The sequence below is a fragment of the Dendrobates tinctorius genome, unplaced genomic scaffold (assembly GCF_039654945.1).
Source record: "Dendrobates tinctorius isolate UK_male_01 unplaced genomic scaffold, ASM3965494v1 ptg000054l, whole genome shotgun sequence".
NCBI lineage: Eukaryota > Metazoa > Chordata > Amphibia > Anura > Dendrobatidae > Dendrobates > Dendrobates tinctorius.
In genome coordinates, this window is record NW_027361722.1 from 5,055,485 (window position 1) to 5,081,935 (window position 26,451).

General features: G+C 43.6%; 1 protein-coding gene across 11 annotated transcripts in view; it reads right to left on the reverse strand.

Moving 5' to 3' along the window:
• The window catches only part of ZBTB20 (zinc finger and BTB domain containing 20), a 1,106,032-nt gene that overhangs the window by 277,140 nt on the left and 802,441 nt on the right, over positions 1-26,451 (reverse strand). Inside the window, exons 1-2 of one of the 11 annotated variants that reach the window (XM_073577074.1) lie at positions 4,489-16,364; positions 3,849-3,897 (exon numbers count right to left, since the gene is read on the reverse strand). The exons of the other annotated variants lie outside the window; for them this stretch is intronic. The gene's annotated coding sequence lies outside the window, so the exon portion shown is untranslated. Of the gene's footprint in view, positions 1-3,848; positions 3,898-4,488; positions 16,365-26,451 lie in introns of those variants that run through there. 11 annotated transcript variants of the gene reach the window in all.

Genomic DNA, 26,451 nt, shown 5'->3' on the forward strand with positions numbered 1-26,451 from the left:
GTTACATCGTGGGCTTATCTACAGCATTACAGAATGCTGTAGATAAGCCCCTGATGTCAGTGGCGGCAGCTCATAGTCGAAAAAAGGGGTGACAGATTCCCTTTAAGAACTTCCAAGTGTGAAGATGCACTAAAAACAAAAACTGCACTTCCCATATAAAACGATGCTGGCTGTTAGCTTTAAGAAAGCCTAAGCTAACATATTAAATGGAATCTGTCACCAGATTATTGGTCCCCAATCTGAGAGCAGCATGATGTAGGGGCAGTGACCTGGATACCAGTGATGTGTTGCTCACTAGGCTGCTGGCTTCAATTTTGATTACAAACTGTTTTCTCTGCTGCAGATTTAGCAGTTCTTTGAATGTTGAGCCCTGTATAACCCGCACACACCACTGATTGACTACTTACTGTGTATATGCAGAAAGTTGCTAACTAGTGGCGGGGTGGGGTTGTACTACATGGCAGTAAGTTTACTAGTCCACTAATGGTAATAGCCTGCTGATAAAACTGTGATTTAATAAAAAGTACTGCAGCAAACAGACCTGCAAGTGACATATTGGTGGAATCAGGGTCACTATCCTCACATTGTGTTTCAGATTAGGGGGCAGATTCCCTTAATGCCAATTCCTACCGGCTCAGTGTTGACATACAGAACAGTAAGGCTTTGCTGCGGCACCTTTTAATGATGCGATGCTCACTAATCTAATCAATGCTCTTATATTGCAAAGTCTCATATGTGACTGTCAGCCACTGCTGGTTCAGTGTCTTGGTAAATGTGAAATACATGCCTTGCTGTGGTCCATTGTACGAGTATAAGTAATGATGACCCAAAAAGTGTTGAAGACCCATAAACCCAGTAGAAAGTTGCACTTTTGGCTTACCAGATATTAGGAATGGGGGGGACAATTCTAACATTTTGGGAATTACAGTTCCAGAACGTCAAAGTGTGAAAAAACACTAAATATAAAACTCCTCCTATATCAACTTGTGTAGGGTGTTCGATCTAAGACTGCGTACAATCACGTGACTGATTCAGCATCATCCCCTGCGGGTTCAGTGTCTGACGTATATAAAGTATACGCTTCGCTGTGGTGCCTTTTGGAAGAAATGGCACTTACTCTAAGTAAGGACCTATAGGTGTAATGCAACCGCAGTTTGCAGTTAAATCACAGATTTCTTCCCTCATGTCTTTCCGCTGGTTCAGTGTCTGACATATGTAAAACATAGGTTTCACTCTGGTGTCTTTTGGAAGATGTGGAGTTTTAGGATTCACAAATTCAGATCTTCCAAGTAGGGAAAGCCAATGAATACACCACTAACCTTACCAAATCCTGGCTGTTTGCTCTGATTGTACCTCTCACCATCATCCCCTGCTGGATCTTTTACTGATGTTTGCTTTGCTGCCTTTGGAAGATGTGTCCATAATCCCAGTATGACGCTGCACATGGCTCTCCCATGATTTTGGGGTTTTAGTTTCAGAATTCTCAGTTATGTTAACTACACTGAACACAACACGACCTTCCCACAATCCCAGCGGCCGGTAACGCTGGTTGTTAGCACCTCTCTCTGGAGTCTGTGAGTCATGGATCTTAGGGAATTTCTATAGGCTGAGTCAATGCATCCTGTCCTGTTGCTCTCGTGTCATTCCTGCCCTTATTTAATGGTCAGTTTCACGCTCCCCCAATACTCTACATGACCGATCACTGGGATATGGATCATGGCCCCTCTCTCTTCTCACCAATACAATGTACCAGGGCAGGTGCCATCCACTGGTGAATGTCATCCCATAGTGCAGCGATTCCCTGTTACCCTAGGGGGCGCCAGTGCTAGGATCTGGAGCCGCAGCGGGCCCATCAGCACCGCACACTGGTTATATGGCCGCCACCAATGAAATCATTAGGAACAGCGTGTAATGTTCCACAATGTTCCGTATTTTATAAGCCAAGGGACCGGGCCAGAGTCTGGGGGGCATTGAATGATTGCGGCTTCCAGTATAGCATACGTTACTGTATAATATGTACAATACTGCATTACATCATTATACGGCGTGTACTATTTATTACTAGATTATTATTATTTAATATGATTATTCTCTGTGTATATTACATATCACTACATTATACTGCCATCTTAGATTTCGTATTATTAAATACCACAAGATAATATTTCACATCGAATATTCCATTCTGTGATCTAATATTCTTTACTCCACGTTGTATCATTAGTTGATATGTGACATTATATTATTTTATGCCTTTTATTGCATCATCTCTAATTCTACCATTTTGCACATTATCTGATGGCACAATATCTAATAATATAGTTTTTCTAGTACAGAATCAGGACATAGTATATATTATATGCAATATTACATGATGATAAATTATAGCGCTGCGTGGGACGTTATTTGGGCAATGAGTTTATATCCTCAGAGCTGTTCGCTGGTTATAACGGATTTTAGTTTAGCACATGTTATCTAGATTACATTCAGTTTTCGCTCTTAGAGTCATAGCATACAGTCTATAATACTAATCCTACATCTTTCTTAGATGACATTGTATTAACATTTTATATTATACATTATTATATTTAATCTAAGAATTTAAATGTAGAAAAACATTATAGATCTATAAATATACATATATATGTATCTATATATGTAAAAAATCTATAGATATTTCAATTAAAAATGTTGACTGTAGAATAAACAAATATATAGTAATAGCTGGTAAAATAAATATGGCGGAAAATGAGATAATTATTTTAAAAATTAAAATCTATATGTGTGCATCTTTTTTTTTCTTATAATTTTGCATATTCTGAATATTATTTTACCATATATTATAATATATTCATTTATTTTACAGTAATCATTATTTTATGGAAATATATATGTGTATGTCTTGTATATATATTACGTTTTTTACATTTTTATAATTTTTATAATTTTTTCTTTTCCGCCATATTATTTTACCATATATTTACTTATTGTAAACCTTTTTTATAGAAATATATATATATATATATATGTGTGTGTATATTTATATATATATATGTTTATTTATACGTTTACTTTTTTATTTTTTTATTTTCCGCCATACTACTTTACCATATATCATAATAGATTTACTTAGCCTGCAGTAAACATTTCTTTTCTAGAAATATATATATTTTTAGATACTCTTGGAATATATGCTATTAGCTCCCGATGAGCCACTATTGCATTAGGATGCTAGACACACACGTGTTGAGCCATTAGTTTTGCCTATTCCACAATTTTCCACCAGAATATCCCACCAGTGGGCCGTACCTCATTGAGTTGTAGTAGGTGGGTCACAACTTTTTACTCCCTATCTTGGAGGGAGCTATCTTTCCCAGTGTGCCATTATTTGCACTGCAGTGAATGAAAAGAAAAAAAGGTAAAAAAAAGAAACAATAAAGTAACAATAAAGTAACAATCTCTCGTGTTCTGTAATTGTTGCTAATAAGGTTTTTTATAATTTGATAATTTTCCTACTTTTATTCAATACAGCGATGAGAAACAGTTGAGGGCAGGTTTATTGCTACGAGGCAACAATGTAAAAAAAATTAGCAAAAAATAAAAAAAGTTGCATTGGTTGGAGTGGAAGAAAAGATCACTTTGTAGACCCGGTAACTCTCGCTGACCAGCACTGGACCGGGCTGAGGATGGGGGTGGGGCACTGCTTGTCGCCAAAATGCAGTTAAATTGTTAAAACCGTCAGTGATTCCCGTGCTTTTTGGGCAGGAATGCAGCTGGCACGGGGGGAGACCGCCCGACACATTTTACACCGGACCACATCCACAAGAAAGCAATAGAAGGAGGCTTACTGTGACTTGGGGCCTGCTGGGATCGATCGACACTTGGCAACACCGAGGCCTGGACACGACACAGATGAGACAAAAATAAAATAAAAAAAAGAACAATATAATGACGGTCAACGTAAAACCCTTTAGGAAGCAACCAAAAATAAAAAAAAACTAGGCAAAAGTAGGACGCCAGTTGGGGGTGGGGAGGTGGGACCACGAGGAAGCTGATGTGGGTGGGGTACAGGCCCGGAGCACTCCATCCAACCCGCTAAGTATGGCCTTTTCCTATTAACTATACTTCCCCTGCAGATTTGTTTCTCTCTTTCTCTCTTGGCTTGGCAATCGTCAGAATGCAAATGCTTGGAACGGAGTGAGACGTGAACGGCTGCCAGTTAAAAACTCCAAGTGATGGCTCCACATATTTTCCCACTCTCTGTACCGGCACCTTGTTTGTCGTGCCAAATCCGACACCCACCGGCGGCATCAGGATCTCTTGCCCAACTCTGGGCACATGTTACACTGATGTGAGTGTAGTGAGCAGCAAACTGCTAGCTCAGCACTAAACACTGCTGAACCCTTTCCGTCCTGTGGCCGTATGTCTCCCTGGGGAGGGGCACCCTGCATCCTGGACACCTGAAAGCCATGGATTCCCACCACTCACCGACGTGGTGGCGGTTGCTCCACTGTCCATCCGGCGATGACGCTGCTAGCCGCACTCGCAGCCTCCCGAGAGCGGCCGGCTAGGATTCTGATAATAGCTTCACGCTTTAACTCACTGATTTTTTTTTTAGTTCACAGTGTTCCAGAGTGCAGCGCTGGGAGGGGAGGAGGAGGAAAATTACTGGAGCCTCTTACGATTCAACTTCCACTAAACCAAGAGGAAATGTCTTATTAAACAAACAACCAACAACAACAAGACCAAAGAGAAAAAAAAATTACATCTATACATAACGGACGCGCGTCGTAGTGCCAGACCAATCTGCATCATTGTCTCCTGATAGGAAACTTTACGCGGCAGAAATGCCGCCAGCAGCGTCTCGGTATATGCAGGCAGCAGAGAAAAGCTGACGGATTCTTTTTCTGAGTGAATATTTATTTTCGTTTGTTGTCTCCCAGCCGAGTCGCCGAATGATCCAAATTCAACAGATTGTCCCGTCGTCAGGATTCTGCTGGGCGGATGATAATGTTAGAGGGGTGATGCCTGCTCCACTTGGAGCATCCAAGACCCCAGACGCACTACAAAGGGTGGGCTCGCTTCTGACGAGCGTCATAGGCAATGTAGTTACTACAGTGATTGCTGCTTGTACCCGTCCGAGCGTTCTGAATCTCCATGGGTTTCCTTGCTATCGGTCAGAAGGATATAGAGGAGGGTGGGAACATTTTCTGATTTGGGGGCAAAATTGTCAGAATGTGCCAAGGGCTGGAACTAAACTTAAAGGGGTCTTTACATCCCAGACATTGATGCCGCACAGACAATATGTGCCATAAATACCGTATCTAATGAGAGGGAGTTATAGAGCTATGGTATCTGGAAAATGAGGGTCTCCTTCTCCACAAAGGAGTAGGAGACAAAGCACTCACAAGTAATGGGGATTACAGTGCCAGGCACAAAGTGACACCCACCTAAGTAATGGTGACAACATAGGGGGAAATACAATGAGGCTATGTGCACACGCTGCGGATTGGTCTGCGGATTTGTATCTGCGGATTGGCCTGCGGTTTATCACCTCTACAATGGAGGAGATGGTAAACCGCAGCAGAATCCACAGAAAAGAAGTGACATGTCATTTCTTCCTGCGGATTCAAAACCGCAGCTTTTCCGCAGTTAAAACTCCGCAGCATGTGCACAGCAGATTGTAAAACACATAGATTTACATGCTACTGTACACTGTCTGCAGAACTGCTCCAGATCCGCAGAAGCCAAAACCGCAGCGTGTGCACATAGCCTAACCCATCAATGCCACAAAAAGTGGCACCAAAAAGTGCCAAAATTTGTGGCATTTGCACAAAATGTTGCTATTTCGTGCCCCTTAGTGCCCTGACGTTTCTGTAACCAAAATGGAGTGCAGCTTCTCAGAGTACAATGATAGTGCAACTTAGGACTCATTCCTAGTAACGCTCCTACCTGATAAATGGATTTCTTAAAAATTATCCTTCTTAGTAACACATCATCCTGAGTAACCACAATTGTGTTGCCGAGGACAATGTTTTTCCGTGCATTAAAAAGTATGGTTGGTCAGTATAAACAGACTATTGAAAGACTACAGATCAGCTTGCAAGTAGCCGATCGGATCGACAGTAATTCAGCGACAGAGATCGGGCTGTGAGAATGCTGTCTCACAGATTTCATGTTCTGGCACACAGAGACAGCCCAGCATAGACCTGACAGCCCAGTGTAGACCTAATAGCCCAGTGTTCACCTAACAGCCGAGCGTACACCTGACAGCCCAACGAAAACCTGACCATCCTCTACAGAGTGCTCCCCATTAACATTCTCTACACAGTGCTCCCCATTAACGCCCTCTACACAATGTACCCCATTACCGCCCTCTACACAGAGCTCCCCATTACCGCCTTCTACAGAGCTCCCCATTACCGCCCCTTCTACAGAGCTCCCCATTACCGCCCCTACACAGTGCTCACCATTACCGCCCTCTACATAGAGCTCCCCATTATCTCACTTTACAAAGTGCTCCCCACTACCACCCTCTACACAGAGCTCCACATTATCGCCTTCTACACAGAGCACCCCATTATCGCCTTCTACACAGAGCACCCCATTATCGCCCTCACAGTGATCCCTATTACCATCCTCTACAGAGAGCTCCCCATTATCGCCCTCTACACAGTGCACCCCATTACCACCCTCTACACAGAGCTCCACATTATCGCCTTCTACACAGAGCTCCACATTATCGCCTTCTACACAGAGCACCCCATTATCGCCCTCACAGTGATCCCTATTACCATCCTCTACAGAGAGCTCCCCATTATCGCCCTCTACACAGTGCACCCCATTACCGCCCTCTACACAGTGCTCCCTATTATCACACTCTACACAGTGCTCTGCATTACAGCACTCTATACAGAGCTCAACATTACCACACTCTACACAGAACTCGCCATTATCTCTCTTTACACATTGCTCACCATTACATCCTCTACACAGAGCTCCCCATTATCTCACTTCACAAAGTGTTCCCAATTTCCACACTCTACACAGAGCTCCCCATTATCGCCCTCACAGTGATCCCTATTACCATCCTCTACAGAGAGCGCCCCATTATCACCCTCTAGACAGTGCACCGCATTACCGCCCTCTACACAGTGCTCCCTATTATCGCACTCTACACAGTGCTCCGCATTACCGCACTCTATACAGAGCTCAATATTACCGCCTTCTACACAGAGCTCCCCATTATCTCACTTTACAAAATGCTCCCCATTACCGCCCTCAACACAGAGCTCACCATTATCGCCCTCTACACAGAACTCCACATTACCACCTTCTACACAAAGCTTCCCATTACCACCCTCTACACACTGCTCTCCATTACTGCTTTTTTATACAAAGGACCCCATTACCGTCCCTTACACAGTCCTCCCCATTACCACCCGCTACACAGAGCTCCCTATTATCACATTATACAATGCTTCTCATTACCGCCCTCTACACAGTTCTCCCCTTTACCGCACTCTACACAGTGCTCACCATTATCGCTCTAAACACAGTGCCCACCATTAATGTCCTCTACAAAGTGCTCCTCATTATCACCCTCTACACAGAGCTCACCAGTACCACCCTCTACACAGTGCTCCCATTTCCGCTCTCTACACAGTACTCCCCATTATTGCACTCTACAGAGTGCTCTTCATTACCGCCCTCTACACAGAGATCGCCATTATTGCTATCTACACAGTGTTCCCCATTACCACCCTCTACACAGTGCTCCCCAATATCACTCTACACAGTGCTCCCCATTACAGCACTCTACACAGTTCTCCCCATTACCACCCTCTACACAGTGCTCACCATTATCCACCTTTACATAGTGCTCACCACAACCATCCTCTACACAGTGCTCCTCATTACCACCCTCTACACAGAGCTCCACATTACCGCCTTCTACACAGAGCTCCCCATTATCTCACTTTACAAAGAGCTCCCCATTACTGCCCTCAACAAAAGCTCACCATTATCACCCCATCCTCTACACAGTGCTCCTCATTACCGCCCTCTACACAGAGCTCCACATTACCACCTTCTACACAAAGCTCCCCATTACTGCCCTCTACACACTGCTCCCCATTACTGCCCTCTACACAGAGCTCGCCATTATTGCCCTGTGCACAGTGCTCACCCTTACCGTCCTCTACACAGTGCTCATTACCACGCTCTACAAAGAGCTTCTTATTATCGCATTCTACACAGTGCTCCCCATTACTACCCTCTACACAGAGCTCCCCATTACTGTCTTCTACACAGAGCACATCATTACTGTCCTCTACACAGTTCTCCCCATTTCTGCCACCTACACAGTACACTGCATTTTTTTTCTGCTGTTTAATTTGAATTTTTGGAGGCTTTTAGTCTTCTTTTTGTGGCTTTGCTAATATTTCACTGCATTATTGCCCTCTACAGAGAGCTCGCCATTATTGCCCTCTACATAGTGCTCCCCACTACCCCATTCTACACAGTGCCCCCCATTATCGCCCTCTACACAGTGCTCCACATTATCACCCTCTACACAGTGCTCCCCATTACCGCCCTATACACAGTGCTCCCCATTATTGCCCTCTACACAGTGCTTCCCATTATCACCCTCTACACAGAGCTCGCCATTATCGTCATCTACACAGTGCTCCCCATTAACAGATTCTACACATTGCTCCCTATTATCGCACTCTACAATGCTCCCCATTACCATCCTCTACACAGAGCTCACCATTACCACCCTCTACACACTGCCCCCCAATACTGTGTTACAGAGCACCCCATTACTGTCCTCTACACAGTGCTTCCCATTATCGCCCTCTACATAGTGCTCCCCATTACTGCCCTCTACACAGTGCTCCCCGTTATCGCACTCTACATAGTGCTCCCCATATCACCCTCCATTACTCCCCATTACCGCACTCTACACAGTGCTCTCCGTTATCGCACTCTTCACAGTGCTCCCCATTATCACCCTCTTTGGTAACTAGCTGATTGCAGACCCCTGATCCTAGCCACAACAACTAGCAGTAGCCGTGGAGCGTGCCTACGGTGGTCCTAGGCGCCTCGTCACGGCTGAAGAACTAAATAAGCCTAAAGAAAGAGAAAATCTAAACTGCTCCAGAGCAGACCCCAAAGGAATAGACAGCCCCCAACATGTATTGTCGGTGAAACAAGATGAAAACACAGACACAGGTAGAAAGATAGGCTGAGCAAATGATGGGGCACTCGCTAACTAGAAAGGACAGGAAAGAAAAGCTGCTGTCTGCAATCACGCAAAAAACCCTGCCAAAAAGAATGTCCAACACGTCTGATAGAAAAAGGCCCTGAAGTCGCTAGACTTCAAATCACTGTATCAGCACTCAGGTATATTCTGAAGACAGAGCAAAAGAGATCAACTGGTCAGAGACAAAATGGGGATTCAGCCCAGTCCCAGCCAGGGCTGGCTGAACACAAAAACTAAGTAAACCAGACAAAAACTCATATGAACAATAGCAGAGAAAACGTAGCTTTAGGAAGGCAGGAACCAAACTGGAAACCAGGAGCCACAGTCAGGAAAAATCACCAGCAAGAAACTAGGGAGTAGGATGCCTTAAATCCAATCAGAAACTCCTGATGTCCAATCGCAGTCCTCTTCCTCAGGTGGCCGGTCTCTGCCATTTAGATCAGCTTCATTACCTCCCTTCACCAACAGAGGGAGTCCAGATAGAGAACTCACTACTCATCTGTCAGCACAGCCAGTTCCATAACCCTCACCAGAAGCAAACCCGAAAATGAGCTCACAACAGCTCCCCATTACCACCCTCTACACAGTGCTCCCCGTTATTGCAATTAACATAGTGCTCCCTATTATCGCCCTCTACAAAGTGCTCCCCATTACCGCCCTCTACACAGTGGTCCCCATTATCATACTCTACACAGTGCTTCCCATTATCGCCCTCTACACAGTGCTCCCCATTACCACCCTCTACACAGAGCTCGCCATTATCGTCATCTACACAGTGCTCCCCATTAACAGATTCTACACATTGTTCCCTATTATTGCACTCTACAATGCTCCCCATTACCATCCTCTACACAGAGCTCACCATTACCACCCTCTACACAGTGCCCCCCAATACTGTGTTACAGAGCACCCCATTACTGTCCTCTACAGTGCTTCCCATTATCGCCATCTACATAGTGCTCCCCATTACCGCCCCCTACACAGTGCTCCCCATTACTGCCCTCTACACAGTGCTCCCCGTTATCGCACTCTACATAGTGCTCCCCATATCACCCTCCATTACTCCCCATTACCGCACTCTACACAGTGCTCTCCGTTATCGCACTCTACACAGTGCTCCCCATTATCACCCTCTAAACAGTGCTCCCCATTACCACCCTCTACACAGAGCTCGCCATTATCGTCATCTACACAGTGCTCCCCATTAACAGATTCTACACATTGCTCCCTATTATTGCACTCTACAATGCTCCCCATTACCATCCTCTACACAGAGCTCACCATTACCACCCTCTACACAGTGCCCCCCAATACTGTGTTACAGAGCACCCCATTACTGTCCTCTACACAGTGCTTCCCATTATCGCCATCTACATAGTGCTCCCCATTACCGCCCCCTACACAGTGCTCCCCATTACTGCCCTCTACACAGTGCTCCCCGTTATCGCACTCTACATAGTGCTCCCCATATCACCCTCCATTACTCCCCATTACCGCACTCTACACAGTGCTCTCCGTTATCGCACTCTACACAGTGCTCCCCATTATCACCCTCTAAACAGTGCTCCCCATTACCGCCCTCTACACAGTACTCCCCATTACGACACTCTACACAGTGCTCGCCGATATCATACTCTACACAGTGCTACCCATTATCACTCTCTAAACAGTGCTCCCCATTACTGCCCTATACTCAGTACTCCCCATTACCGCCCTCTACACAGAGCTTGCCATTATTGCCCTCTACACAGTGCTCCCCATTACCACCCTCTACACAGTGCTCACCATTATCCACCTTTACATAGTGCTCACCACAACCATCCTCTACACAGTGCTCCTCATTACCACCCTCTACACAGAGCTCCACATTACCGCCTTCTACACAGAGCTCCCCATTATCTCACTTTACAAAGAGCTCCCCATTACTGCCCTCAACAAAAGCTCACCATTATCACCCCATCCTCTACACAGTGCTCCTCATTACCGCCCTCTACACAGAGCTCCACATTACCACCTTCTACACAAAGCTCCCCATTACTGCCCTCTACACAGTGTTCCCCATTACCGCCCTCTACACAGAGCTCGCCATTATTGCCCTGTACACAGTGCTCACCCTTACTGTCCTCTACACAGTGCTACTCATTACCTCGCTCTACACAGAGCTTCTCATTATCGCACTCTACACAGTGCTCCCCATTACTACCCTCTACACAGAGCTCCCCATTACTGTCTTCTACACAGAGCATACCATTACTGTACTCTACACAATTCTCCCCATTTTTGCCCTCTACACATTGCACCACTTTTTTTTCTGCTGTTTAATTTGAATTTTTGGCGGCTTTTAGTCTTTTGTGGCTTTGCTAATAGTTCACTGCATTATTGCCCTTACACAGAGCTTGCCATTATTGCCCTCTACACAGTGCTCCCCATTACCCCCTCTACACAGTGCTCCCCATTGTTGACCTTTACACAGTGCTCCCCATTATCGCCCTCCACACAGTGCTCCCCATTATCCCCCTCTACACAGTGCTCCCCATTACCGCCCTCTACACAGTGCTCCCTATTATCGCCCTCAACACAGTGCTCCCCATTATCGCCCTTTACACAGTGCTCACCATCATCCTCTTCACAGTGCTCCCTATTATTGCACTCTACACAGTGCTCCCCATTACCGCCCCCTACAGTGTTCCCCATTACTGCCCTCTACACAGTAATCCCCATTACCTCACTCTACACAGTGCTCCCCGTTATCGCACTCTACACAGTGCTCCCCATTATCACCCTCTAAACAGTGCTCCCCATTACAGCCCTTCACACAGTACTCCCCATTACTGCACTCTATGCAGTGTTTCTTATTATTGCACTCTACAATGCTCCCCATTACCGCCCTCTACACAGAGCTCGCCATTATCGCCTTCTACAGTGCTCACAATTTCTACCCTCTGCACATTGCTCATTACCACCCTCTACAGTGCTCCCCATTACCGCCCTCTACACAGAGCTCCCCATTGTCAGGTTCTACACAGAGCTCCTGATTATCACCCTCTACACAAAGCTTCCCATTACCACACTATACACACTGCCCCATTACTGTCCTCTACACAGTGCTCCCCATTTTTGTCCTCTACAAAGTGCACTGCATTGTCCTCTGCACAGTGCACTGCATTATTGCCCTCTACACAGTGCAGCCCATTACCACCCTCTACACAGAGCTTCTCATTACCACTCTCTACACAGTGCACCCCATTACCACCCTCTACAAAGTGCACCCCATTACCACCCTCTACAAAGTGCACCCCATTACCACCCTCTACACAATGCTCCCCATTACTGCTCTCTTCACAGAGATACCCATTACCACCTTTTACACAGTGCTCCCCATTACCACCCTCTACACAATGCTCCTTATTTCCAACCACTACACACTGCTCCCCATTGCCACATTCTACACAGAGCACCCTATTACCATCCCTTACACAATGCTCCCCATTACCATCCGATACACAGAGCTCCCCATTATCGCCCTATACACAGTGCTCCCTATTACAGCATTCTACACAGAGTTCCCCATTATCGCCCTCTACACAGTGATCCCCATTACAACCCTTTACTCAGTGCTCCCTATTACCACATTCTACACAGAGCACCTCATTACCGTCCCTTACACAGTGCACCCCATTATCGCCCTCTACACAGTGCTCCTCATTACTGCCCTCTACACAATGCTCCTTATTTCCAACCACTACATACTGCTCCCCATTGCCACATTCTACACAGAGCACCCTATTACCATCCCTTACACAAAGCTCCCCATTACCATCTGATACACAGAGCTCCCCATTATTGCCCTCTACACAGTGCTCCCCATTACAGCATTCTACACAGAGTTCCCCATTATCGCCCTCTACACAGTGATCCCCATTACTACCCTTTACTCAGTGCTCCCCATTACCACATTCTACACAGAGCACCTCATTACCGTCCCTTACACAGTGCACCCCATTATCGCCCTCTACACAGAGCTCCCCATTTCCACCCTCTCCACAACCAGATGCACAATGAACGCTGTCTGCATCTCAGTTGTGAGCCGCATAGACTGTCATAGTGGGCTGGAGCACGTGCACCCCTACTGTAGGCTGAGGTGCAAACAGGAACATGACCAGTGTTTATGAAGGAAAAGAGAGTACTTGTATCCATGAGAGCACAAAAATGGGCACATCTGACATAATACTGTCATAAATAAGCCCCCAAAAGTAACAGAAGTAAGCCGCCATATTAGCAGTACACAATGAATCGTCTATTCAGGACAAACCTCATAACAATGGATGAGTAACTGTTAAATACTTTATTCCTCCCTCTGGAATATATTGACCACATGGTCCATATTGAGCCATGCAGGGCCCATGCATAGTGCCAGACTTTGTCCATAATGAGTTTTGAAGTCCACATTTTTCAACATAGAGTTACAGTCACATAGAGCCACGCTAACACTATATAGTACGTCACATATTGCCATACTGTGACCAGAGAGCACTATATGTCCCCAAATAGAGCCGTATGGTCCACAGAGTAAAATGGAGCAAAAGAAGCCCAAACATGGAGACCACTGCATTACAGCCACCATGTAGTGCCCCTCTATCACAGAGCAGATGATCACCCTTCTGCTGCAGCCACTATTTTTCCTGTATTGAAGGTCAATGAATCCAGAGGATCTTTCAGGACTTTCAAGACATAGCAGAATAAAAGTGCAAACAGAAGTATTTCCCCCTTTACCATATGCTTGCGGTAGCCACATTTAATTCACAGACTAAGGACTGCTGTAAACCGGAATCTGTGGCAAAATATCCATAGATGGCAATGGCAGCATCAGGGTCTGTTTGCCATCCAAAATCATTGTGCTCCATGAATCTGCGTCGGAGCTGTATACACAAAACGGTGAGCTACTCAATCAAAAGAAGGCTTTAAAGAAATTACTGCTAATTGTGTTCACTCCCGTTATACGTAATCAGAAAAATAGCTACAATTTACATTAAGTTTTTAATGGTAAGTATAATTTTTTTGTTTTATACTGTATTTGTTTTTCATGCCCCTGTCAATAGTATTAAAAAAATCCTGAAATCTTGCAGTTTTCACTCTATTCACTGATTTCTGTTCTGTAGAGATAACTTCTCAGAAGCCTCATTATCAGCACAGAGATCATTTCTCAGCAGTCTCATTATCAGCAGAGAAATCATGTTGCAACAGTCTCATCAGCAGTGAGATCACTTCTCAACAATCTCATTATCAGCACAAAAATCACTTCTCAACCTTCTCATTATCAGCAGAGAGATCATTTATCAGCACGGAGATCATTTATTAGCAGTCTCATTATCAACACAGATATCACTTCTCAACACTCATTGTCAGCACATAGATCACTTCTCAGTAGTCTCATTATGAGCATAGATAACTTCTCAGAAGTCATTATCAGCACAGAAATCACTTCTCAACAGTCTCATTACCGGCACAGAAATAACTTATCAGCAGTCTCATTATTAGCAGAGAAATCACTTGTCAACAGTCTCATTGTCAGCAGAAAGATCACTTCTCAGAAGTCTCAGTATCAGCACAGAGATCATTAATCAATAGTCTCATTATCAGCGGAAAGATCAGTTTCAGCAGTCTCTTGTCAGCACAGAGATAATTTATCAGCAGTCTCATTATCAATACAAAGATCAGTTCTCAGCAGTCTCATTAACAACATAGATAAAATTATAGTGACAGGTAATACCTATATAAGACAGAATACACTACTTACACTGCTCATTACCTCCTGCCCTGCCTGCACAGTGACCTCTGCACACATCACAGAGCATGCCCACAACGCACCGCATAGAAATCAATGATTTTCTCCAATCTACACATTCCTATCATCATTGTGGCCGCTGTAAAGCTTATTTCTGAATACTGGGCACAGCAACTCTGACAAGATGGCCACCCACATGCACAGAAAATAGAGGAAAGAATGTACAAGCACAATACAAAGTAAAAAAAAGAAAAAATATCACTGTTTAGTTTTAACTATAAATTACAGGTCATTCTCCACCTAATAATAAAAATAAAATACACAATTATTTCACAAAGGTAACTCTGCATTCTGATGGAATTCCACGACATATTGAACAGCATTATCATTGAGCACGCACCCTTGTTTGGCCCTTGGAGCTGCAGCCATTCTTAGTTTTTTCACATTATTATTATCCTTGCCTTCAAAGTATAATAAATGTTATACTTTCCGGTCGACATATTCAGACTTGTTTTTTGCAAGATGACTTGTAGCTTTTAATTTCATTATTTAATTAAACATAATGTATTGAAAACGGAAATAAAAAATTCTTTGTGAAGCAGAATAAAAAAAAAGCACTTCAGCCATTTAGAGCGAAGGCGGAAAGGGGTTAACTTTGATGGTGTTTCGCTGTGTGGTAATGATAACATCACAGCTATTCTATGGTCAGTACAATGAAGGAGATACACATTTCATACACTTGTTCTATGTTTTTCTGCTTTTAAAAAGTATAAAAACATAACCAAAATGTATTTCTGTATACAGGGAGCTCCCCCTAGTGGTGGCTCCAGACATGATCTTATCATGTATCTCTGTGTACAGTGAGCTCCCCCTAGTGGTGGCTGCAGACAGGATCTTATCATATATCTCTGTATACAGGGTGCTCCCCCTAGTGGTGGCTGCAGACATGATCTTACCATATAACTTTGTATGCAGGGAGCTCCCCCCTAGTGGTGGCTGCAGACAGGATCTTATCATGTATCTCTGTATACAGGGAGCTCCCCCTAGTGGTGGCTGTAGACATAATCTTATGTATCTCTAAATACAGGTAGCTCCCCCTAGTGGTGGCTGAAGACAGGATCTTATGCATCTCTGTATACAGGGAGCTCCCCCTAGCAATGGCTGCAGACAGGATCTTATCATATATCTCTGTATACAGGGTGCTCCCCCTAGTGGAGGCTGCAGACAGGATCTTATCATTTATCTCTGTATACAGGGAGCTCCCCCTAGTGGTGGCTGCAAACAGGATCTTATCATATATCTCTGTATACAGGGAGCTCCCCCTAGTGGTGGCTGCAGACAGGTTCTTATCATGTATCTCTGTATACAGGGAGCTCCCCCTAGTGGTGGCTGCAGACAGAATCTTATCATGTATCTCTGTATACAAGGAGCTCCCCCTAGTGGTGGCTGCAGACAGGATCTTATCATGTATCTCTGTATACAGGGAGCTCACCCTAGTGGTGGCTGCAGACAGGATCTTGTCATGTATCTCTGTATACAGGGAGCTCCCCCTAGTGGTGGCTGCAGACAGAATCTTATCATGTATCTCTGTATACAGGGAGCTCCCCCTAGTGGTGGCTGCAGACAGGATCTTATCCTGTATCTCTGTATACAGGGAGCTCACCCTAGTGGTGGCAGTAGACAGGATCTTACCATATAACTTTGTATGCAGGGAGCTCCCCCCTAGTGGTGGCTGCAGACAGGATCTTATCATGTATCTCTGTATACAGGGAGCTCACCCTAGTGGTGGCTGCAGACAGGATCTTGTCATGTATCTCTGTATACAGGGAGCTCCCCCTAATGGTGGCTGCAGACAGAATCTTATCATGTATCTCTGTATACAGGGAGCTCCCCCTAGTGGTGGCTGCAGACAGGATCTTATCCTGTATCTCTGTATACAGGGAGCTCACCCTAGTGGTGGCAGTAGACAGGATCTTATGTATCTCTGTATACAGGGAGCTCCCACAAGTGGTGGGTGCAGAAAGGATCTTATCATGTATCCCTGTATACAGAGAGCTCCCCCTAGTGGTGGCTGCAGACCTGGACCTGTTGAAGCGTCTGTGTACGCGAAACGGCTGTCGTCTGTATTTTTTCCCCGCATGCCTCATGTTATCTGTCCATCCTTTATTGTGTGACCTTTAATGGTTGAATAAAGAAACACTGCACTGCAAACCTGGGTGAGTGCTGCATCTTTTTCCTTCTTTTACAGAATCTTATCATGTATCTCTGTATACAGGGAGCTCCCACTAGTGGTGGCTGCAGACAGAATCTTATCATGTATCTCTGTATACAGGGAGCTCCCCCAAGTGTTGGCTGCAGACAGGATCTTATCATGTATCTCTGTATACAGGGAGCTCCCCCTAGTGGTGGCTGTAGACAGAATCTTATCTTGCATCTCTGTATACAGGGAGCTCCCCCTAATGGTGGCTGTAGACAGGACCTTATCTCGTATTTCTGTATACAGGAAGCTCACCCTAGTGGTGGCTGCAGACAGGATCTTATGTATCTCTGTATACAGGGAGCTCTCCCTAGTGGTGATTGCTGACAGAAACTTATCATGTGTCTCTGTATACAGGGAGCTCCCCCTTAGTGGTGGCTGCAGACAGGATTTTATCATGTATCTCTTTATACAGGGAGCTCCCCCTAGTGGCGGCTGAAGCCAAATCTTATCATGTATCACTGTTTATGCAGGTGATTTAAAACTCTTTATTAGAAAACTAGAGCTATTACAATATTGTTTATTATGTAATAGTAATCGCTGTACTCTGCAGAGAATAAATGCACAAGTGTATGTTACAGAACATTAACACCATAGAAGTGTCAGAAAATATGCAGAATGTCACTCAAAAGTGCACAAAACAAAAACTGATCAGTCAAAAAGTCAAATAGTTTGTAAGTTTTTCCAACAAATTTTGAGAGCTAGTTTCTTATTACCTCCTTGATTTTTAAGCTGTCAGCAGTCCTTCGCTCACAACCATAAATAAGGTGAATTCTCAGATGAGCAGAATCAATGTCAGATAGTCCAGACTAGTGGATCCCATAGTGATCTCTTCTTCTAACACATTAGACATGGAGATTGGCTGCAGCGGTATGTCATGGACAGCATGAAAAGTCAAGGTCCCAGTAACATACATCCCCCATATATTCATACATAGTTGTGCGCAGTAATGACTTTCCTCTGACGACTCGACCATGCAGCCCATTCTTCTTCAAGTGCCTCCTTATTGTGCATCTTGAAACAGCCGCACCGCTAGTTTTCAGAGAGTCCAGGATTTCAGCTGATGTTATTTGTGGGTTTTTCTTTGCATCCCGAACAATTTTCCTGGCATTTGTTACAGGTCACGACGTTACCTTTAGTAGCCATTCACACCCATTTGTGTCAACTTCTGTGCATGTTATCAGGCCAAAATCACCAGGGGATGTAAACTTTTGATCAGGGTCATTTGGATGTTTTTTTCATTGTCATTATGATTTAAAAGGAGAAAACACAGTAGTCTGACAATAAATGACTTCACCCAACCACTAACCATGAGTGGAGGAAAAGTTTTGGTGTTATCATTCGTAATCTCCGAAAAAAAGGCCAAGAAAGCAAAAATTCTGCCAGGGTATGTAAACTTTTGAGCACAACTGCATGTACAGAGTAGAGATGCCCTTTAAGTCATCACGAAAGCTTAGGGCGCATGAATATCTGTGACAAATCTAACCCCTTCCCGCCACAACCAATTTTGATTTTTCCTGCTCTTCTAAGTGCTACAACTTTTTTACTTACCCGTCCACATCTCCGCAGGAGGCTTGTCTTATTTTAGACAAGTTGCAGTTTTTAATGACATAATTCACTTTACCATACAATGTACAGAAAAAAAAGAGGAAAAAAATATCAAAGTGGGAGGAAATGGGTAAAAAGCAATTCCGCCATTGTTTTCTGGGGTATGTTTGTATGTTGTTCATTGTAGGATTCTCCGTCAGTGCGATTAGGGCGATGCCAAACTTATAAAGTTTTATTTTTTATTTACAGAAAAAAAATGGAAATTTGTTTTTAAAAAAATTTGCTTTGTGTCGCCAATTTCTGAGACCCGTAACATTTTTTTATTTTTCTGGAGCCATGTGAGGCTTGTTTTGTGTGTTTCTATAGATACTATTTTGAGACACATATGACGTTTTGACTGCTTTTTTTGTGAGATGTCTGGTGACTAAAAAAAATGTAAATTCTGCCATTTAGATTTTTACAGTTTGGGTTAAATAATTTGTATCGATCAGAATATTACAGACGAGACTATTCTGAATGTTTAATTTTTTTATTTCTAAATTGGGATAATATTCAATGCTTTGAAATGTTATCTTTTTGTACAACTTTTTTGTTTAATTTATTTTTTAGTCGCCTTTGGAGTCTTGAATCTTTGATTGTTCTACATACTATAATAATAAATTATGGCAGTAAATGGGGCTTCATGGGAATATTTATCCCAATCCCGTCATGGGGGCCATGAACAAACAAAATGGCACGCCTCATCCCCAGAATAGCGTGTTATAACTACATTTTTCAAATCTGACCTGTGTCACTTTGAGGCTATGTGCACATGTGCATATTTGCCACAGAGATTTCCGCGGCCATTCCGCAAACTCCCTGCCGCGGGAAATCCGCATGCGGAATTCCTGCGAAAAACTAGCGTTTTGCAAGCGATCTGCAGCATCTCTTGGAAAACTGATTAACAGGTTGGTCACACTTATCAAACATAGTGCTTGACAAGTGTGACCAACCTTTTACTATTGAGGCGGCCTATGCGGCATCAGTAGTAAAAGATATAAAAAAATGACGCCCCCTGAGGAAGAAAGTGACGAAACGTACGTCGGGGTTTAAAGGAACTTACCAGCACTGCAGCACTTTATCCACTCGTGTACACCACTGATATTTAACTAAGGTAATACGGATAATTCTAAGCTCTTTCTTTGCTAGGCAATTGCATGGAAATTTACTAAGGCTAAAATCTTTTATCCATGTATATATGCTGTATTGTAACAAGAGAGCTTTTGCCTTTATACACCTATTTTGGGCAATTTGATTTAAGTGGTTTAATGCAATACGCCCTTTTATTTTTTTGATGCTTTTTTGCAATGCTTGTATGGTCTTTTAGATTGGCACCATGTTTATTATTTGTAACAATTGGTGCTTTTTTCATATATGGAAATAAACTTGTATTAATAAAGCATGAATTTTTAACGGACCTATTAGCTTTCTTTGGTTCTTTGCGGTGCATGAGACGTTTATGTCTAATTGTGCACTGATGGTTTTTCTTATGTTATTTATTGAACCTTATATTTGTGGACTTTTTTGATACTTAAGTATAATAAACATGTGTAAGACAAGGGACACATAAGAACAACGTATGCGTTTTCGCGGCAAAAAAGTGGAAAAATGCATAAAATCCGTGGCAATTCCACACGTGTGCACATTGCCTAAGAGGATTATAAATACATGGGAAATAATAAAAAAATTAATAAATAAAAAATAAACAAATATAAAAATAAATAAAATAAAAATAATACCAAAAAAATAAAAAAGAATAAAATACTAAATAAAAACCAAATAATAAAAGGACAGGTAGAAGTTACAATTTTAGATAAAATGCCTTTATTAATGTAAAAAAATATGCAAAGATGTCCACACAAAAAAATATTAAAAACAATAATATAAGCTGCCAAAGGAAATGATGCTGCTAGATGTTACCATAAAAAACAGGTATCAATATTGTGTATACAAAAAAATGGTAATCCTAAAGACACTGCTACTTGGCCATTGATAGCCAAGGGGACAAATTATGACCCCTCCAATAAAACATTACACAGTAAATAGGGCAAAAACAATAATGATGAGGCGACCAAAAGGTCAACAATATGCAAGGTAGTGTGGTGTGAGTGTAATCAGCTATCAAACACCGAACACAGACGACGTATATGGCCAAGGAAGAACAAGTAAATACCTGAACAAGCAGTATGGCAGCCCAAGGACTGTGCGGCGCACACCCCGACGCACGTTTCGGATCAGCATCTCTAACTATATAAATGCCAATAAGCATGAGAACGATAAAAATCAGAATAAAAAATTGATGAAGGTGAGAAAAATAAAGATGATCATAACAAAGAATATAAGATAAGAATGAGAACGGTGAGAATGATGGGAAAGAAATGACAAAGATCATGTGAATGAAGAAAATGATACAGATGAGACTATGAATGAGATTGATAAAGATAAGAATGGTGATAGTGAGAGTAACAACGATGACAATTAATTAGGATTTGGATTAATGAGAGTGATGAAAGTGATGAAGGTGAGAATGATGAAAATTATAAAGATGATAAGAGAGTGATGAGAATGATGATCATAAGAGTCAGGAAGATGAGAAGGATCAAAGTAGGATGATGAGAAAACAAGCAGCAGAATTTTTAATTCTCCAGTGTAGTTTTTGCATTGTGAACATATAGGGGAGGTTGCTCCGTGATCTTGGGGGCTTCATACAGTTTAGTTTTTTGCATTGTGAGCATTTAGGGTGGTCGCTCTGCGGTCTTGGGGGATTCATACCCCCTTAATGACAGCCAATACGTCTTTTAACTGACCTCAGATATAAGAAAATATCATCCCCATACAGGTGACAATCCAACAGCGGTCGGCTGTCCACTATAGCTGACAACTTGCTGTATCACAAACGATCAGTGTTGTCACCATCCATATCTGTTTAACCCCTTAGTTGCTGCTGTCAAAAGTGATTACATCAAATAAATGGTTAATAGATTGTGGAGGCTTTTGCTTTAATCTAATTGTCACACCGAGATTATGATTGTGTGGTCCTGATGTTTGCCATAGCAGTTCATGGCCAAATAGCGACCTTAGAGTCTCCCGGCTGTAGCGGTCAGTTCAGAAGTTAGCGACATTTAGGTGGTCAAGAAACACTTTTTTATTCCTGCTATACCACTTTGCGTTAATTCCTGAAAATCACCTAAAGGGTTAATAAACTACCTGACTGCAGTTTTCAATGTGTCAGGGGGTGCCGTTTTTAAAATGTAATCACGTTTGGGGTCTTCCAATATATAGCACCGCAAAAGTCACTTCAAACATAGATAGGTTCCTCAAAAAAATAACTTTTGTAAATTTCCTGGAATAAATGATAAATTGCTGCTACATTTTTAAACCTCCTAAAAGGCTAACAAAATAAATTAGCGTTTTAAAAATGGTGCTGATGTAAGGCAGACATGCGGGAAATGTTATTTATTAATGTTTTTGTATGGAATGATGATCTGGATTAAAGGGATAATCCTTCAAAGTTTGAAAATTGCAATTTTTTTTACATGTGTCAAATTTCTGATATCTAATATATAAAGCTAAAGTGTGTATGTCCGGGATTGGCATCCGCACCGTCGCAGCTACAGACACAAAATTTGGCACAGTCACACGTCAGGACACCGAGAACGTCCTAAGCTATGTTGTGAGGCGAAATTTTATCCCCGCGCGTTCCAACTCACCAAACAATTTTGCCCCTATCTACATAATGGGGAAATAGTGTGTGTGTATCAAGCCCCGCCCCTCATTATGATGTCATAATGGTTGACTATGGGATGGAGGATGTGTGATGGGTATATGGGCACTGGACTATGGGATGGAGGCTATGTATGATGGGTATATGGGCACTCGACTATGGGATGGAGGATGTGTGATGGGTATATGGGCACGGGACTATGGGATGGAGGATATGTATGACGGGTATATGGGCACGGAACTACGGGAAGGAGGATGTATGATGGGTATATGGGCACGGGACTATGGGATGGAGGATATGTATGACGGGTATATGGGCACGGAACTACGGGAAGGAGGATGTATGATGGGTATATGGGCACGGGACTATGGGATGGCGAATATGTATGAAGGGTATATGGGCACTAGACTATGGGATGGAGGATATGTGTGATGGGTATATGGGCATGGGACTATGGGATGGAGGATGAGTGATGGGTATATGGGCACAGGACTATGGGATGGCGGATATGTATGATGGGTATATGGGCACGGGACTATGGGATGGCGAATATGTATGAAGGGTATATGGGCACTAGACTATGGGATGGAGGATATGTGTGATGGGTATATGGGCATGGGACTATGGGATGGAGGATGAGTGATGGGTATATGGGCACAGGACTATGGGATGGCGGATATGTATGATGGGTATATGGGCACGGGACTATGGGATGGCGAATATGTATGATGGGTATATGGGCACGGGACTATGGGATGGAGGATATGTATGATGGGTATATGGGCACGGGACTACGGGATGGCGAATATGTATGATGGGTATATGGGCATGGGACTATGGGATGGAGGATATGGATGATGCGTATATGGGCACGGGACTATGGGATGGCGAATATGTATGATGGGTATATGGGCACGGGACTATGGGATGGAGGATGAGTGATGGGTATATGGGCACAGGACTATGGGATGGCGAATATGTATGATGGGTATATGATCACTGGACTATGGGATGGAGGATGAGTGATGGGTATATGGGCACAGGACTATGGGATGGCGGATATGTATGATGGGTATATGGGCATGGGACTATGGGATGGAGGATATGTATGATGGGTATATGGGCATGGGACTATGGGATGGCGAATATGTATGATGGGTATATGGGCATGGGACTATGGGATGGAGGATATGGATGATGGGTATATGGGCACGGGACTATGGGATGGCGAATATGTATGATGGGTATATGGGCACTGGACTATGGGATGGAGGATGAGTGATGGGTATATGGGCACAGGACTATGGGATGGCGAATATGTATGATGGGTATATGAGCACTGGACTATGGGATGGAGGAAAATTTTTAATTTGCTATAAATAACCACAGTTAGTTACTATGCCCGAGCAGCGCAGAGCTCTTCAGCTATTTTTTTTTATAAATAAACACAAAACATATCAACCTAAATTTACCATTATCATAAATTATAATGTGCCACGAAAAAACAATCTCAAAATCAGTGGGATTTGATGAAGCGTTCCAGAGTTACCACCATATAAAGTGAAAATGTTCAAAATTTAAAAAATTGTCTCCGTCACTAAGGGGTTAAAGTTTAGTTTTTACATTGTGAACATATAGGGGCGGTCGCTCTGCGGTCTAGGGGGCTTCATACAGTTTAGTTTTTGCATTGTGAACATATAGGGGCAGTCGCTCTGCGGTCTTGGGGGCTTCATACAGTTTAGTTTTTGCATTGTGAACATATAGGGGCGGTCGCTCTGCGGTCTTGGGGGCTTCATACAGTTTAGTTTTTGCATTGTGAACATATAGAGGCGGTCACTCTGCGGTCTTGGGGGCTTCATACAGTTTAGTTTTTACACTGTGAACATATAGGGGAGGTCGCTCTGCAGTCTTGGGGGCTTCATACAGTTTAGTTTTTGCATTGTGAACATATAGGGGCGGTCGCTCTGCGGTCTTGGGGGCTTCATACAGTTTAGTTTTTGCATTGGGAACATATAGGGGCGGTCGCTCTGCAGTCTTGGGGGCTTCATACAGTTTAGTTTTTGCATTGTGAACATATAGGGGCGGTCGCTCTGCGGTCTTGGGGGCTTCATACAGTTTAGTTTTTACATTGTGAACATATAGGGGCGGTCGCTCTGCGGTCTTGGGGGCTTCATACAGTTTAGTTTTTGCATTGTGAACATATAGGGGCGGTCGCTCTGCGGTCTTGGGGGCTTCATACAGTTTAGTTTTTACACTGTGAACATATAGGGGCGGTCACTCTGCGGTCTTGGGGGCTTCATACAGTTTAGTTTTTACATTGTGAACATATAGGGGTGGTCACTCTGCGGTCTTGGGGGCTTCATACAGTTTAGTTTTTACATTGTGAACATATAGGGGCGGTCGCTCTGCGGTCTTGGGGGCTTCATACAGTTTAGTTTTTACATTGTGAACATATAGGGGCGGTCGCTCTGCGGTCTTGGGGGCTTCATACAGTTTAGTTTTTACACTGTGAACATATAGGGGCGGTCACTCTGCGGTCTTGGGGGCTTCATACAGTTTAGTTTTTACATTGTGAACATATAGGGGTGGTCACTCTGCGGTCTTGGGGGCTTCATACAGTTTAGTTTTTGCATTGTGAACATATAGGGGCGGTCGCTCTGCTGTCTTGGGGGCTTCATACAGTTTAGTTTTTGCATTGTGAACATATAGGGGCGGTCGCTCTGCGGTCTTGTGGGCTTCATATAGTTTAGTTTTTGCATTGTGAACATATAGGGGCGGTCGCTCTGCGGTCTTGGGGGCTTCATACAGTTTAGTTTTTGCATTGTGAACATATAGGGGCGGTCACTCTGCGGTCTTGGGGGCTTCATACAGTTTAGTTTTTACATTGTGAACATATAGGGGAGGTCACTCTGCGGTCTTGGGGGCTTCATACAGTTTAGTTTTTGCATTGTGAACATATAGGGGCGGTCGCTCTGCGGTCTTGGGGGCTTCATACAGTTTAGTTTTTACATTGTGAACATATAGGGGAGGTCACTCTGCGGTCTTGGGGGCTTCATACAGTTTAGTTTTTGCATTGTGAACATATAGGGGCGGTCGCTCTGCGGTCTTGGGGGCTTCATACAGTTTAGTTTTTGCATTGTGAACATATAGGGGCGGTCACTCTGCGGTCTTGGGGGCTTCATACAGTTTAGTTTTTACATTGTGAACATATAGGGGCGGTCGCTCTGCGGTCTTGGGGGCTTCATACAGTTTAGTTTTTGCATTGTGAACATATAGGGGCGGTCACTCTGCTGTCTTGGGGGCTTCATACAGTTTAGTTTTTGCATTGTGAACATATAGGGGCGGTCACTCTGCTGTCTTGGGGGCTTCATACAGTTTAGTTTTTACATTGTGAACATATAGGGGTGGTCACTCTGCTGTCTTGGGGGCTTCATACAGTTTAGTTTTTGCATTGTGAACATATAGGGGCGGTCGCTCTGCGGTCTTGGGGGCTTCATACAGTTTAGTTTTTGCATTGTGAACATATAGGGGCGGTCACTCTGCGGTCTTGGGGGCTTCATACAGTTTAGTTTTTACACTGTGAACATATAGGGGCGGTCGCTCTGTGGTCTTGGGGGCTTCATACAGTTTAGTTTTTACATTGTGAACATATAGGGGCGGTCACTCTGCGGTCTTGGGGGCTTCATACAGTTTAGTTTTTGCATTGTGAACATATAGGGGCGGTCACTCTGTGGTCTTGGGGGCTTCATACAGTTTAGTTTTTGCATTGTGAACATATAGGGGCGGTCACTCTGCGGTCTTGGGGGCTTCATACAGTTTAGTTTTTGCAT